This window comes from Schistocerca piceifrons, chromosome 1 (genome assembly GCF_021461385.2).
Source record: "Schistocerca piceifrons isolate TAMUIC-IGC-003096 chromosome 1, iqSchPice1.1, whole genome shotgun sequence".
NCBI lineage: Eukaryota > Metazoa > Arthropoda > Insecta > Orthoptera > Acrididae > Schistocerca > Schistocerca piceifrons.
The window spans coordinates 552,793,183-552,800,274 of NC_060138.1; the positions used below are offsets into that span (position 1 = coordinate 552,793,183).

Below are 7,092 nucleotides of genomic sequence, written 5' to 3' on the forward strand. Positions count from 1 at the left end.
GAACGAGCAGTGGGATACAGTTGCAATTTTGGGAGATGGTAATACATTATTTGGAGATTACATAAATACGTACAATGTCCTCGCAGCAAATGTTGGAAGTGCCCTCCACTAGCATCAATGCCCAATTGTACTCGTTTCACCATATTCCGCGACATTCTGTGAAGTGTTACCTCGCCAGTGTTGATTATTTCTTGTGTAATGGCCTCACGGAGCACTGCAGTTATCCGTGGTTTATTCATGTAGACTCGGCTTTTAAGATACCTCCACAAGAAAAAATCAGGGAGGTTAGGTCGGGTGATCGAGACGAGGCCATAAATTTTTTGAGATTATTCGGTCACCAAATAAACTGGTTACAAGTTGAAACTTCCTGGCAGATTAAAACTGTGTGCCGGACCGAGACTCGAACTCGGGACCTTTGCCTTTCGCGGGCAAATGCTCTACCAACTGAGCTACCCAAGCACGATTCATGCCCTGTCCTCACAGCTTTACTTCTGCCAGTATCTCGTCTCCTACCTTCCAAACTTTACAGAAGCTCTCCTGCGACCTTGCAGAACTAGCACTTCTGAAATAAAGGATATTGCGGTGACATGGCTTAGCCACAGCCTAGGGGATGTTTCCAGAATGGTTACAAGTTGCTTGGAAGTACTAGACGCGTGGCACGTTGCTCCAGCTCTTTGCAAAAAACCTTCCGAAAATTCGATGTTATCCAGCTACTCCTCAAATGTATTTAAAATGACCGTATAAACTGCAGAGTCTACGGTCATATGAAAGAGAACGTGACCAAAAATCCTGAAAGCTCATACCGCGCCCCACACTCTAGCCTCGTCGCCATGCAGCGGTGTTTCTTGGATGATATGGGGGTTTACAGCAGACCAGTATCTACTCTTTTCTGTATTGATGTAACCTGACAGATGGAACCAAGTTATGAAGAGAATTCTTCATTTCTGTGGCCATGTTGTCCGTAGTTCCTTTGCAGTTCTTGACGGTATTTTTGTTCTGTCGTTGCAACTACAAAAATGCATGTTTTTTGCTTATCTGTTTTCACCAGACGTGTTCCGCTTTATTGACGTAAAACATGACCAGTGGTCTGTAATTAAGTTATTTGCATTTTGATTTGCTTTAAAATCGAAAAACAGTTCTTTAACAGTATATCGGTTTGAACCTACGGTGATTTTCACATGATTTCTCGCTTACATAGGGAAGTGCCGTCTGCTAACACATCGTTGCCGTTTTTCTTCCTTAGACACTGATAGTTGTGGTTTAGTTTCATTCGAATGGGCCTGAAATCGATTGGTGTGATTTACGTGTACCGAAAAATAAGCTATTACAGTTTCAGAAAAAGGGATGATTTATTCAAGTCCGTCCCGATAGCTGAGTGGCCAGCGTGACGGATTGCCTTCCTTCGGGCCCGGGTTCGATTCCTGGCTGGGTCGGAGATTTTCTCCGCTCAGGGACTGGGTGTTGTCTTCATCATAATTTCATCCCCATCCGGTGCGCAGGTCGCCCAGTGTGGCGCCGAATGTAATAAGACCTGCACGAAGGCGGCCGGATCTGCCCCGCTTGGGGCCTCCCGGCCAATGACGCCAAACACTTATTTCCATTTCTATTTATTCAAGAGAAAGAGCCAAACAAATTGAGCAAGTGAATAACTAGTTGTTCCACCGCTGGCCCTTATGCATGCAGTTATTCGGTTTGGCATTGATTGATAGAGTTGTTGGCTGTCGCCCTACGGGTTCCGGTAGTCCAAGTGGCCCGTTAGATCTCCAAAATCCGGAGATGGATGGAGGGCCTAGCCCATAATGCTGCAATCGCTCTCAGTTGGGGAGAGATCTGGCGATCCTGCTGGCCAAGTTAGGGTTTGGCAAGCACGAAGTCAAGTGCTAAAAACTGTTGCTGTGTGCGGATGTTCTCAGTCTTATTGAAATGTGAGCCCTGGATGGCTTACCATGAAGGTCAACAAAAGGGGGCATATAACATCATCGAGTGTGCTGTAATGGTGCCACAGATGACAACCGAAGGGGTGCTGCAACGAAAAGAAGTGGCACCCCAGAGCCTCACTACTGTTATTCAGGCTGTACGGCGGTGGCCAGTCAGGCTGACACCCACCGCCGTCTGGCACCTCTTCCCCAGTCATCAGGGATCGGTTCGAAACGGGACCCGCCACTGAAGAATATTCTACTCCACTGAATGAGAACCCAGGCCGAAGATGTGTCTGGAGACGCCCCGAACCGCAGTGGGATATCAATGTTAAGCAGAATAACTGCTTGCATGAGGGCCAGAGGCGGACCAACACGTTTCTGACTTGTTAAATTTACGAAGCTCTTTCTCCTGAATAAATCATCCAACTTTTCTGAAATTGGTATAAAGTTCTCGGCTTACTTACCGCGTCAAATTTCGATGAAATTCCAAGCTTCCATCATCACCGTCAGGGGCTAAAAATGACTGTCGTAAACTGAAGACGATCCCGCTACGACGTTAGTTTTAGCCCCTGACGATGATGATGGAGGCAATCGCCAAAAGCTTGGAATTTTATCCGAATTTGACGCGGCAAGCAGACCGAGAACTTTTTATGCAAGCGCTCCGTTGCGAAAAATGTAATACCCATTGTAATCATTTATTTGTGTGTACACGTACATCACATCTGCCGATTTCCGTCCCATTCGGATAATCCCTTGGTGGTGCACCTTTTTTGTCTTAGAGTGTATTTTTACTGTCGCATGCTAACCGCTTAGAAGCTCATAATCTAAATGGATTTCTTGGTTAGTGTGCACTCTCCGCTGTTGAATGGCATTGTGCAGAATTACGGACGATAACATCGTGCAGCCGGCCGGGGTGGCCGTGCGGTTCTAGGCGCTACAGTCTGGAACCAAGCGACCGCTGCGGTCGCAGGTTCGAATCTTGCCTCGGGCATGGATGTGTGTGATGTCCTTAGGTTAGTTAGGTTTAATTAGTTATAAGTTCTAGGCGACTGATGACCTCAGAAGTTAAGTCCCATAGTGCTCAGAGCCACTTGAACCATTTGGTAACATCGTGGCTAAATAGCGCTTCTCTATTGCAGTGCCTGTGCGCTGTGCACAGGGTGTGGGTTGATGAAGAGATATCCTGCAGGTATACGAAGGAACGTCGTGGTAGTCTTGACTGTTACTTGATAAGCCCGCAGTGAAATGAGTGTGTTCCCACCATCATTGGCTAAACAGTCGTTCGATCGAGTGTGCCTCCGTCTGTTGCCGGCACTATCCCATTGTGGAAGATTTTTTTTATGCCTGTTGGTTTGTTGAACATCATTCGTATCAAGATTTTTATTAACACTTGCCAGCAATATGTCTTTACCAATTAGCGTGACGTGACCTTGACCTATTAAGACAAAACTGTTCAATCAGATTAAATTAGGAACAATTACTGATAATCTATCAGAATGTCAACAAATGTTTCAGTGAGATCAACTAACAAAAGCTACAGCGTTAATTCATATACTTACTCTCAACTCTTCCACAGTCATTCATTGGAACATGAAGTATGAAAATTTGAATTTACAAAAAATGTTATTCTCTTTACAAAAAAATTCAAATCCTAAGTGCCACTTTCTACTGCCTGTGAATGCCAGACCACGGGCAAGTAAGGATTGATCATCATTGGTATCAAAACTTTTATTAGCACTTCTCAGCAAAAAAATCTTCACCATACGGGTCGAACTGTTCAGTTAGATGAAACTATGAAGAATTACTGAGAATCGATCCACAAATCATCAAATATTTCAGCGAAATGAAGTAACAAAAGGTTATAGTGTTAATTGAAATAATTGTTCCCAACTCTCTAAAAGTCATTCTTGGGAAAACGAAATACGAATATTTAAATTTATAACGAATGTTATTCTCTTTCCAAAAATATACGGATCATGGTCCGCTGCTTATTATTGTTGAAATATTGAGGCTACATAACAATCTCTTCAGACAGGTAGGACACGAACACCATTAGAATATTTTTCACTAAACTACAACAAATAATTCAAGTTTACCGAAAGCGGGGTATCAAATAAAGGAAACAAAACAATTACAGTTGCTTGATATGAAACCACCAAGCGTCGGGCAATGTGGCCCAGACGAACGGACCCAAAATTACTTGAGGCAGGCCCAATATCGTGCTCACCACACTCTATTTCTAAGAAATCATTGGGAGCACAGACATAAAAAGATACCCTGATCAACAGAGAAGTAATTTCTGAGTGAAACGATTACTCGCTGGCAGTGTGGACAAAACATTTCTGAAACGTCTCAGAAGGTAGTAAGAAAACTGGGCAAGGCAACCACCCCCGCTTATCCCTTATAGTAAAGATTTCGGTAGCTAATCGAGACTGAACTTCAAATCACGCCACCAGGCGAAAACGGTAAATTCTTAACCGCGGCGTGCGACGAAAAGCACACGTGGAAGGAAGACGCGAATGGTTGGCTGATGAACCTTATTTACGTAAACATAAGCTTGGCTTGAAAGTATAATCCTCCAAAATACAGGTAACAAGATTTGGCTTGCGGTTTCCAAAAAACTAAACAAAACGACTTGGCGATGAGTACAGAAGGTACTAGGCAAGAAATCTGTTCTGGACGTCATGATTGACGACATTGAACATAAAAGAAATTTACAAAACTCAAATAATTAAAAACACTCAGTCCAATCGTTACTCTATGGCAATTACCAAATGGAAGCTATTATGTTTTGGTACGAGCGATGCGCCCTCCATTTGCCTGACCAGAGACAGGAACAGGGAACAACAACCGAGTCCAGCATAGATGTAGCAAGGCACAAGCTCAAACACTAAGCGAACCAGTCATAATTATCATGCTCACAGTGGGGAGCAAGATAAGTCTTTACGAACGCCGTATGGTCTCAGCACAGAAGCAAGGAACTAAAACTAGCTCTCCGAGCGAACAAAGCCACTATGAGATGTGAAACAGTAGAAAAACTTGGAGTCGCCGAGACCTGTGTGGATGATGACGACCAACGGTCTCCTCCAGCCCGGTCGGCCAAGGAATAATGTGTCCACTCCTGTTTCTGGCGCACGTCATTCATGTCCGGAAGATCAGCCAGATCAGTTTGGGCGTCACTCGGGCGTCACTCGACCGCCGCGTCGCCCTGCAGAGTTGCGTTCTTCGTCCTGCTTCACTGACTGCCTCTCCCTCGGATACGGCCTCAGCCAAAGTCATGGTAAAGTGCCACGCCAAAGATTGCTATGCAGGAGACATGCACGAGCTATCGATCGCGCAACGGTTCACAGCCAATCACCCGTGTACTGCTTCTTGCTTAGTGCATCCTTCACTGGGCCAAACAAATGAAAGTCGGAAGGTGCAAGATCCAGGCTTTAGGATGGATGAGTAAGAACAGTCCGATGAAATTTTGTGAGTTCCTTTTGGGTGCACAGTGTTGTGTGAAGCCTTGTGTTGTAATGGAGAAGTTCGTTTGCGTTTTCGTGGCTACGAACACGCTGATGTCGTTTGTTAAATTGCCTGCACAGTGCAGTTCAATGGAGATCGTTGCACCATATAGGGTGGGGGGGGTTGCCTGCACAGTGCAATTCAATGGAGATCGTTGCACCATAAAGGGCGGGGGGGGGGGGGGGATGAAACAGAAGAACCCCTTCAAAGTCCCAGGGGACTGTCGGCATGACTTGACCGGTTGAGGGTGTGGCTTTGAACCTTTTCTTCGGAGGAGAGGTGGTGTGGCGCCATTATATGGAATGCCATTTTGAGTCCTGTTCGAAAAGATGAGCCTATGCCTCACCGCCTGTGGCGATGTTCCACAAAAAATTGTCACGATAACCCTCATAAGGTGCAAGCAAATTCACGCTGATGGCCCTTCATTGCTCTTTATGGTCTCCTGTTAGGCAGCGAGGAACCCAATGGACAGACACTTTTGAGTACACCAACTGGTGGACACATGTGTCAGCACTAGAAACAGAGACGCCCAACTGAGCAGCGAGGTGTTTGATTATGATCGGTGGATCACCGATTTCATTGTCATCCGTCAACCACATCGTATGAATTGGTCTGCACATTCCAGCATAGCGGGAGTCACAGCTGTGTGCGGCCGGCCGGCAAGCGGAATATCGGACAGGCTTGCGGGATCTTGCTATGATGACAAAAGACGCCTCGTCTAACAACTCACAGTCCTTCTGTTTGCTGCTAGGTCTCCGTAGACAATATGCATGCGTCTACGAATATCTGCGACGCTCTGGTTTTCGGCCACCAGAAGCTCACTCATAGCTCTCTGCTTGGAACGCACTTCCGTTTCAGACGCCATTATCAAGGCTAAGTATAGCGGCGCCACGTGTCGGAACTTCATGAAACAATAGCGGCTCAAGCGAGGATATCCAACGATGGCCCGCAACGAATTCCGCATTTCTTCAATCGAAACTGGCCAAGAAAAAATGTATATAGAGTTACTTATTGAACGCCCCCCGTTATTTCGTCTGTGATATGATAGAAATGTTATCAGCGAATCATAACAATGATATCTTTTCACTTTGAATTTTAATCCCACTCTTGAAGATTTCTTTTATTTCCGTTAGTGCTTCTTCGATGTATAGATTGAAAAGTAGGGATGAAAGACCACACCCCTATTTTACATCCTCTTTAACCTGAGCACTTCGTTCATAGGATTCCACCATTACTGTTCCCTCCTTATACCCCTATATTACCCATCTTTCTCTATGGCTTCCTCTATTTTTCTCGGAATTTCGAACATCTTGCACCAATTGACATTGTGAACGCTTTTTCCAGGTCGACAAATCCAATGAACTTGTCTTGATTTTCCTTCAGTCTTACTTCGTTTGTCAGCCGCAACAGGAGGATTGTCTCTTTGATGCCTTCACCTTTCCTAAAACCAAACTGATCATCAAACACAACCACAATTTTCTTTTCCATTCTTCTGTATTTTATTTTTGTCAGCAGCTTGGGTGCATGAGCTGTTAAGCTGATTGTGCGCTAATTCTTTCACTTGTCGGCTCTTGCAATTTTCTGTGATCTGTGGGTTCTGTATTCTTACATTTTGTGGATGACATTTTTCCAAGTCAGATGGTACGTCGTCAGTCTAATACATACT

The 7,092-nt window shown here is 45.0% G+C and overlaps 1 non-coding gene across 1 annotated transcript; it reads right to left on the bottom strand.

Annotated features, from left to right (window-relative positions):
* Positions 1–385: 385 nt before the first annotated feature.
* On the bottom strand, positions 386–460 carry Trnas-cga. Its single transcript has one exon. It is a non-coding gene; the product is annotated as a tRNA-Ser (tRNA).
* Positions 461–7,092: the final 6,632 nt, after the last annotated feature.